Source organism: Bidens hawaiensis, unplaced genomic scaffold, assembly GCF_021521415.1.
Source record: "Bidens hawaiensis isolate Kalapana, Puna unplaced genomic scaffold, B.hawaiensis_p1.1 tig00037111_1, whole genome shotgun sequence".
Taxonomy (NCBI): domain Eukaryota; kingdom Viridiplantae; phylum Streptophyta; class Magnoliopsida; order Asterales; family Asteraceae; genus Bidens; species Bidens hawaiensis.
This window is the reverse complement of record NW_027505455.1, coordinates 86,929-97,875: the sequence shown is the minus strand read 5'-3', so window position 1 is coordinate 97,875 and position 10,947 is coordinate 86,929.

Here is a 10,947-nt window from a genome sequence, read left to right as displayed (position 1 = left end):
TTTCTTCTTTATCCTATTCATAATCTTTTAGTTCTTCCAACCGCAAATCTATGAGATATATTGGATGTTCGTGTTCAATGTTTATACATCTTGTTCTTATTATACTCATGAAGTAGTATGAAAATATAGACACTTAAGCTAAGATGAGAATTAGGAAGAGAGCACAATCGAAAAATGAAAAGTGATGAACTGTAAAAATGATTATACAACCTCGCAAAGAAAATACATGGTTTTGCGAGTATAAAAATTTGTGAAGTCATGAAACATGATACATTCTTATCTTCATTCTCAAGTTTATGGTATATAACTAAGGATTATAAACATACTTTACAAATTTAATTGTCATAGTATTATAAATTATAACTTTTATAAGTAATATACGGAAAAAAAGTTTACGTTTGACAGATTATCATGGGGAAACTCTATAAAATAGCAACCAAGTTTTGAAACTGTTCTCAATCAGGTCACTCATAAAATCTTTTGTTCCAATCAGGTTACTAAAGTTTTGCTTTTGTTTTAAGGGGCAATTTTATAGAATAGTAACCAAGTTTCAAAAGTGTTCTAATTATGTCACTCAACTATAAAAATTGTTCCAATTAGGTCACTCAACTTTCATATTTTATTAAATTAAAGGTTTTAACATGTTTTTTTAATGTTTTTAATTTTTGTTTCACATAGAAAATCTTTTAATCTTTTTTTTTATGTTGACGTTGAGTGGCGGCGCGGATTTAATTTTTTATTTTTGAATTTTAACATAACTAACGTTTTTTAATTTTTTTTAAAATATAACTACCTATATTGCAAATTCCGACCCCCACATCTTATCCTCCATTTCTTTCTTAACAAACAAAAAATCACTGAGACTCGATTTGAAGATTTAGTAACCCGATTTGAGAAAAATATGCATGTGTGACCAAATTGGAACACTATTGAAAATTGGTTACTATTCTATAAGATATTCCCTTGTTTTAATCCTAAATATTTTACCTGGATAGCAGGTGATGTAGGTTTTTTTATTTTTAAATAGTTTGACATTGAAAAATATTTTTTAAAAATTGAGAAAGATAAATTTTAAATTGTGAAAAATTGCAAATAATAATAATCTGGAAAATTGCCCAAAAAAATATATTTATTAATATTTTTTTTGCAATTTTTTATTTTTATTTTTGAGAAAAACTACAAAAAATAATAATAATATGGAAAATTGAATAATAGAAAAAACTGGAAAATTGTAACAACAAAAAATTGCAATTTTTCAGTTTGTTTTTTTTTTTTTGCATTTTTTCACAATTATTATTTTTTCTCAATTTAAAAAAAATTGCAATGTCAAATTATTTAAAATTAAAAAACCTACAAACCTGCTATCCAGGTAAAATATATATAATTAGAACAAATAAAACACCTTTAATGACCTGATTGAAACAAAAGATTTTATGAATGACCTGATTGGAACAATTTTAAAACTTGGTTACTATTCAATAGAGTAATCCCGATTATCATTTATTGTAAGGCCCCGATCCCGATGCCCTAATTTAGCATCGGATTTACTCATAAACACAGTTCTATAAATCAGAGTTAATTAAAACTTTTCGCGGAAATGTTAACTTCAATCATTCGTTACAAAACATACAAACTTGTCTTTAAAAAATATCATAATACATCACATTTAAAACATCATTTCTTCCATCTTCAGATGCCAGACGTTCAATCCTTTCCATGTGTCATCCTCAAGCTAGCTCCGCGTACATAATTACCAGCGTGCATACTAAAAGTAAGCTACGCTGAGTGAGTTCTAGTTAATCAGGAAACTAACCATACAACCATTTCATGCATTTATATATAGATATGTGTCCGAAGACACACATAGTCGTTCTGTAAGAATAAATATATATTATATATTTATTAATATGGCCATCATTATCATTATATAATAATAGATCAACATAATTAATTATACCTTATTATATATTAGTTTGGTAATTGTTGATGGGTCATATTACCTTTACTAGCTAATAAAGGGTTTCCCCTTGGGTGTATATAAAGAGAGATCAATATTAACATCATAACTTAATCACACATACATACAATTTTATGTGCCTCTTCTCTCCTATATCGGGTTCCTCTCAAGAACCCTAATACCATCCTTAACTATACATCCTAAAGGAGAACTCGGTCAAGATGACAAACATGTCGACTACATCATATCCTGCTGCGGTTACTACTCTCCATGCTGTAGCAGGTTCATAGGTTTAATATTTATCATGTTTTCTATTGCTTACATGAAGAACTGATCAACATGTGGCATTAGAGTGATGTTGATTAGTCAGTTCTCCATGTTTTCCCTAAATTTGGAATTGAATCAGAAGACATGGACTAAAACTTGATAAACCCTATTTTTTCGGTTTCTTTTATCATGTTCTATTACGAAAATAATATATGAAACTATTTAAAATCGCTAAAATTAATATTTAGTAAACCCTAATATTTTCGAAATCTGTTAAATTCATGTTTAAAGATTTCGATTCCAGGTTTTTTGTATGTTTAATTGTTAAAATTTTCGATTATGTTCTTCGTGTTCATCATTATTATCGAAAATTATACATATGTTGGTTCAAAATCTAGATTAAAATTTGTTAATAATTATTTAGAGATATATTTATTCAAATCTTGGATAACTTAGAAGTTTTAATATTTTCTTAAAAGATTTTAAGTCCCCTAAAATAGGAAACAAATATAATTGTTAATCATTAAAAAGATTTGAACCAAATCTTATCATTATTAATTTAGTTTAAAAATATCATTGGATAAGGGCTTAAACCAGTTTACGGGTTCACGGTTATTTAAAATCATGTATTATGGGCTTAAAATAGTTTATGTGTTCTAAGAGTTTATGAGTTTCTAAAACGGTTTGGGTTATAACCCATAAACCCGAAAACTCACTAATACCGGAATCAACATTATTTTTCTAAAAACTCCATAAAATCATGAAAACACCCAAATACTGAAAAACCCGCTAAAAGCTGGAAACTGGCAATTCTCGAGAACCCAAAATTTCCAGAACTAATTCCGAAAAAAATAAGGTTTTACCGGAAACTTAAAAATCCTTACTTTAAATATTTTTCTGCTATTAACTAATTAAATGTTTTGTAAACCTTAAATATTATAAAATTTTATAAAACATAAAGGCTTAACTTGAACTTTTGATGTAACACTTCTGCCCAAAAGTGATCAGTTACATTTACCATATCATTCAAGTTTAACTGAAAGCTTTTGTTAGTTTTTTGCATAACATGATATAAATGTCTCCCTTCTGCCCAAAGGTGATGTGTTACATTTTATCAAGCAAAACTAGCATGTGCATAATTAAAAAAATTGTCTCACTTCTGCCCAAAGGTGATGGGATACAAGTGTTTTGCACACATACTTAAATAAATTTTAATTCTGCCCAAAGGTGATTTGTTTTTTATTTAAGTAGAACTTTTAATTATAGTCTATTAGTTTGATGTTAATAATAGACATATCACAACTTCAATAAAATATAATGATCCTCACATTAATGATCCTTCATTAAGCTAATGATCATAAATTTAATATGTATTATTTAATATCTCATAACATTACTCGCTATAATTTTCTTCTATAAATAACTATCTCATCTAAATCACCCACTCTAATATTAAAACATAATATAAGTTTTACATCATAAAGATTTCAATAATATTTAGCTCTTCTTAGTTTTAGTTATCCCTTAAGACATAATATGACTATCCTACTGCTCTTTATAATAACAATCATTCCATTGAAAACTGGAGCATAACAAATAGAATTAGTCAATCATAATGTCTCTTACGATAATGATAATCAAGAACTTATATAAATAAATGCTATCACTAGAGTTATTCTAAATTTAGTTTTTCCTAAGACTAATCAAAATAACTCCTAAGATTCATGCACTCCTTAAAAGTTCTAACTATAAGGTTAAATGACATTACCGAATACATCATAATGTACAATACCATGACCCATAAAGTTAAGAGCTCACACATAGAAATAAGTACACTTTTCTAATGCATTACATACTAAAAGTTTCTATTATTACAATTTGTTGCATTAAGTATCAACTATAACACTCATAAGTACAAAAGGAAAACGAGTATGTTGATTAGTAACACAGGTAAAAAAAAAGAATATGGCAGTGGAACATAAGATGTTATTCAACTCACCACCATTAAAACCTTAAAGAGGATAATTCTAAGGTTCATAGACAAAATACAAGTATTACTTCCAGCTTTAAGTTCTCTAAGGAGAAGTCTCGTTGTAAAAATATGTCATTATATTAGGCATAAGTAACAAGGCTATCCATAATTCAAAAGAACATCTGGCTAAACCAGTAGTCGTATATTAATGATATTTAAGTCTGCTAATCCTGATATTCCAATTAACATGATAGGCTGAGTCTAGTTCTATAAGTTTCTTTACTGATATCAACAAATAACTAACATGAGTGTTGGTGACAAAATTTAAATGTTAAGACTATTATAACCATGAAAAACTGTCTTCTAATTACGTTTTATGTTACCTTAAATATTCTGGAGAACAATCAGAATTTAGTATCAATACTTAAGCTACATTATGACAGTTGTGAGGTTTGCATAGCCAACATAAAGTCACTCTTACCCTAAAATCTCATATTATTTGTTATCAATATCTGGATTGAAACATTTATAAAATAGAACTAGCTACATGCTTTCACAACTTTTGTTATTATGCAATAAGAATTTAACAAAAGACAAATGAGACTTATAAAATTCATCCATTAAAGCCAAATTTCATGAGAAATCATGACATGGTTGATGAGGGTGATTTTTTCATCTAATCTCATTCTTAGTGATTTTAATCATGTGTTAAATGCCATAAAACATTACTTGGCTTAAGGAATAAGTATGGGTCCACCAGAAGTTATATTTCATTTACATTTGTGGAAATTATTCAAACGGAATATTCAGACATAATTATTTTATCATTTAAAAGGCTATTTATTTGTATCTAATCTCACTTCTATGGCCCATGGTCTTAAAGAGATCCATTCATATATACTTAATGAAATCAACTCAAGTCCAACATATATATGACAAATTCCCACATCACGTACATCATTGAAACTTCTCTTATATTTTTCCCAAAGATATTAATGATCAGTAGGAGCCTTAAGTGTCTCAATCATAACTTACAATATTTGCAAGAGGTGGGGGGAGTAAAAACTTGATATTATCTCAATTGCACCTCTTGTACAAGACACTACTCCATCACAACACTATTTTACCAAAACTTATCTCTTTAGAATTTACTACTACTACTCTTACAAAAGTTTCATTGTTGTTTAAACGTGGGCATATTCAGGTTTCTTAATAAACTAATCATTACCAAGATAAACTACAACAACTTATACTATTAACTTGTTTCTCTATTAGAATCTATTGGTGTTTAAATATTGACCATAAGCATGTAAAATTCCTAAAGGTTTCTAACGTCAGTGGGAGCAGTAAAAGTTTTTATAGTAACTTGTTAGAAGTACAAGAGGAAGGGAGAAGAGAGTTATTAAATTTTACTCCAAATTTAACTCCAAATACACCTCTTGTACACCATATTGCACCAACTCTTACACACTTAGAATCCAGAAAATGATAGCAACCTAACCAAGAGCTAATCCTTAAAACTGAGTCTTCTAAAATTACTCAATAATCAACTCAGGAGGCCATCTAGGTTTTAAAACATACTAAAATTGATTATATGTAACCTCCCTAACTAAAGTTGAAATGGATGTTGGAAAGTTTAATGATCCTACCCCTTATAATTAAACCATTAGCATCAATCATAATTGACTCCATAAGTCAGGCTAATGTTTTGAGATTTGGTCGAACCACCTAAGAGTGTTCATAACTAAACTAAATTCCAATACGAAACGTTAAGCCAGTAAGAAGCACAATTGGTTGTTAAAGGTTATATTCAAGGATAAAGCAATTATCAAATAATCTTCTTACCTATATTACAAAAGATTTTTTTAAGGATCATTATTGTTCTAGTAGCTTATAATAGTTAAGAGCTACATTAGATGAACATTAAAACGACTCTAACAATCGGCTTACATATTTATATGTTCATAAAACAACCTAAAAGTTATAAACTGAAGGTCAAAGAACATTTAGTCTATAAGTCAATAAAATCCATATATGGGTTAATGTAAACATCAAAATGTGATGAAATCTTTATTCAATTATTTTCATAAAAAACCAAGTAGATTAATGTACCTACTTCAAGATGAGTGAGAGCAACTAAAAACAAACTTATCCTTATATAGATGACATTCTTCTGACAAGTATATGTTACATATGTCAAAGCATTGTTCACACATACATTAATATGACAGATATTAGAGATATCCCTTACGTAATAGATATCATAACATTCTGAGATAGACCCAAATGGACGTTAGTTTTGTTCTATAAGTTTTACCTTAAATGGGTCCTTACACATGTAACAAACAATATTGCTCTATTTAGAGGATAATAGAATCATTGAGATTATTACCTTATGCTTCATTAAGTAGAAGCCTCATGTAGGTTTAAGTCTATACCCGTTCAGATATTACTCAAATTGCAACACACTAGATATGTCTAGGTTAATGTGAAGCATCTAAAAGAGTATTAAAATATCTTTAAAGGAAACGAGAGACTATAATTTAAAAGAAGAAGTGAGAATTCAAACCAGTAGATTACTCTAAACTTTGTCATACTCAGAAATAAGAAAATGTAATTTTCGAGATATATTTTTATGGCAATAGATAAATCTATCTCATGGAGGAGTCATAATGAACTTATAATAACAACCTAAGTCATAACGACATAATATGTTGATTAATTACAACATTGTTGTCAATAAATGTTGTTGAATATTTATTAGTGGACTCATAAGTTTATTAAACTCCATATAAATTATATATTGAAGACTTATTGTGATAGAGTCAGCTACTATGTTTTCTCAAACAATAACAATTTGAGAGGTGCTGCATTAAATTTTGATATGAAGTTATTTATTCATTTATGAACGAATTAAGGAATCTAAATTTTCATATCGAATACATTCATGATATGCTTAAGGATCCTATAATTAAAGGTCTATTACCCATAAGTATTATGAAAGCGCTAATAATCATGAGGGGTTTATTGATGACCATGCACAATTGCATATCGTACTATGAATGATTAACTATTAATTTTCCTCGTCAGTTTTGATTTTGTATTTCTCTTAATATGTTCTGCATGCATAATGACATATAGACAAATTATTATACAAATCAAACGTTCTGAAGGGCTTACTTGAAAATTTTGATCATAACTGCTTAGGTTTTAAATAAGGACTGCAGTATGATTAATGGGGGTCTTGAGCTGATGTTCAATTCAATGACTGTTCCGGTTTAAGTTTAAAGCTAAAATGAGTGTTAACTCCTGATCAGACTTATTTAATACTCATAATAAATGATTATTTGGCCAAGTGGGAGAATGTAAGAATAAATATATATTATATATTTATTAATATGGCCATCATTATCATTTATATAATAATAGATCAAAATAATTAATTATACCTTATTATATATTAGTTTGGTAATTGTTGATGGGTCATATTACCTTTACTAGCTAATAAAGGGTTTCCTCTTGGGTGTATATAAAGAGAGATCAATATTAACATCATAACCTAATCACACATACATACAATTTTATGTGCCTCTTCTCTCCTATATCGGGTTCCTCTCAAGAACCCTAACACCATCCTTAACTATACATCCTAAAGGGGAACTCGGTCAAGATGACAAACATGTCAACTACATCATATCTTGTTGCGGTTACTACACTCCATGCTGTAACAGGTTCATAGGTTTAATATATTTATGTTTTCCATTCCTTACATGAAGAACTGATCAACACGTTCATCTAACTTGTTCATCTCACCGCTAACCTCTTTACTGCCCCTTCATCTTAGCCACTTAAATACGGAAGCACATTGAGTCTTGCCCTCCCACGTTCTTACGTATTGCCACTTATTTAACAAAGGCACGTAGAGGCTCGCCCTCCCACGTATTATCGTTGTGCCACTTAATAACGAAGAAACGTATAGGCTTACCCTACCACGTACTATCGTCATGCCACTTACACCCTTACTAACTTGTAACCACTTCTACCACACTTGAACTCGACTTGCCTACAACACACTTCTTATCGTTACATCAGTTACATAATAAACAAGTCACAACATAACATTCATACACACTGCTTATTACCTGGAAATCATGCTCTTTGGCGATACGTGCAATATCCAAAGAACGTTCACGCGCCGAAAAACATTACTTTCCCTGTCAATACGTGCCATATCCGAAGATCGTTCATGCACTGACAGACATCCATTCATAACATATATAAATATATCACATCAAACATTATAGCATACACTTACCACTTCAGGTAAGTGTATTCACATTTCACATCGAGTATGCACACAGCCTCGAAAACATAACAAGGAAGTAGGGCTAGAAGCTCACCTGAACTCGGTTACGTTCATCGTTAATGGTTATTCCTTTCTTTAGTTGTGCACGACTAACTGTATAATAATTACGCGTATCAATTAACTATCACTATCCATGTCGTATTCTAGTTTAAATATAACCCTCAATGAACGGGTGTCCGAGGGCAGCGCCCCTGGAAGCGGGGTTCTAGGGGCGGTAGCCCCTAGCAGGGTCCAAGGGGCAGAGCCATTATAATTCTAACGGGGTTCTAGGGGCGGCAGCCCCTAGCAGGGTCCAAGGGGCAGAGCCATTATAATTATAATTTATTATATTACATAATAAACTGTCGTAATACATTTTCCATTAGACTTCTAATTTATTATATTATTTGCTAACTCATAAAGTTTGAGGGCGTCTTTGTAATTAATCCATTATATCATCAGTCCAAGGACCTTTCTGTCATTATTTCAAAGTCTACTTCGTTATCCAGTTCGTTAACGAAGGAGGCTCCTTCGTTATTTCTTAACGAATTGGCTTATACAACGAATTGGTCTTAACGAACGATTCATAACGAACTGCTGCTAATTCGTTATTTCCCTTAACTAATAGTCATGACGAATTACCGCTAATTCGTTATTTCTCCTTAACGAATTACTTAACGAATTTCATAACGAACTGTTTCTATTTCGTTGTCTCCTCTTAACAAATGGAATAACGAATTGCCTCCTAATTCGTTAAGTCTTCGCTAATGAACTAGGGTTAGGTCAGAGAATGTCATAAACATTCTCTGACATTCCCTTACCTCGTACACCGTTTCCGGCGCCGCCTTTCCGGCGCCGGCATCGCCGGAAAAACGGGAGGTGGCCGGAAAAACGTATTTCCGCACCGTTTACACCGTTTCTCGTCCCGTTCGATCATATCTGAGCTAGGGTGACCCCTAAGCTCATATTTTGATCGGTTTATACCCGATTCCATCCGGATCTCGTGACCTTAATGGTTTAGGGTGTCGGCCCGTCGTTTCGCGACTAGATCTAGCGGGTTTGGATCTATACAATATCATACTATCATTACCTCGGGTTGATGCTCGGGTTTCTTGGTGATTTCGGCTAGAGAGAGAAAGTAGGATGACAGAGAGCTAAGTGTGTGTTTTTGATGGTGTAAGGAATGAGTGAAATGGATGGATTAATGCATAATTATTGTTTATATATTATGGGTCATGGGCTTAAGCCCATGGTCTTTCCTTTAATAACCCAAGTTCATCACCTATATTACTTAACTCAACACAAGCCCATATCGTAACATCAAATATTACTATTAATGTTATCATCATTGAAACAAAACTATAATTAGTTTGGAAATTATATCAATCAATCGTAAGTGTATTAGTAAATATTAGGTTATGGGGTATAGGTCATGGAAGATCTTTGAAGGATCCTACGTGGCAGGCGTCCTCCTTCAAGGGTGAAGAAGGAAAACCTTGTTGCCTCCAAATGATCACGCGTGAAATGAAGAGAATGAGGGTGGTCATACGCATCCTTTGAAGTTTGAAGGATGGTGAACTCAAGGGCAATCTAATGAATTTTTTTTGTTTTTTTATTCTTTTCTTTTTCATTTTTTAATATCATTCAATATTATTAAATAATACAATAGAGAAGAATGATAAAGAATAAGGGGAATGAACCACAACATGGGTTCCGATCGGGATTCGATCCACAGACCGGCTGGGTTCTGTATAGTTCGCTCGGCTTCAGAGAACCGGCCAGTCTGAACTGGTTCAAGTTGTCGAACGGGAAAACCTAACCAGTTGAACCGGTTTTCTATGAAAACAATATTATTATTACTATTATTATTATTATTATTATTATTATTATTATTATTATTATTATTATTTTGAAAAATCATTTTTCCAGCTTGACTTGTCATTTTTTTACCAAAGTTGTTCGGTTGGTCCGCCTAGTTCAGTTGCATGAACCAGTGAGCCGGTTGGCCGTCCAGATCAATGTTTGATCCGGTTATGAAAACAATGATGGTGTGACTGAATGATGGAAGAAAAGTTGAATTGATGCATACATGACAAATGATAAAGAATTAGGAGAATGATCCAAAACACATGTTTAGCATAACTAGATGTTTTAGAATACTAGTTCATTGTTTACGACCGAAATTTTTTAATCACATTGGGAAATTCTAGGATGTGTTTAGCGAATCGAATTATTAGAATTTTAAAATTTTGAAGCTAACTTTGAGTTAGAAATAGATTTAACAAATTCGATTCGAATACGAAATAGCCAATACAAAATTCTATTCGAATTACTTAATAAATAAAGAACACTTAGATGAAACAGATGTATTATTACTAAAATCGTTCAGATTCTTTGCATGAGGAT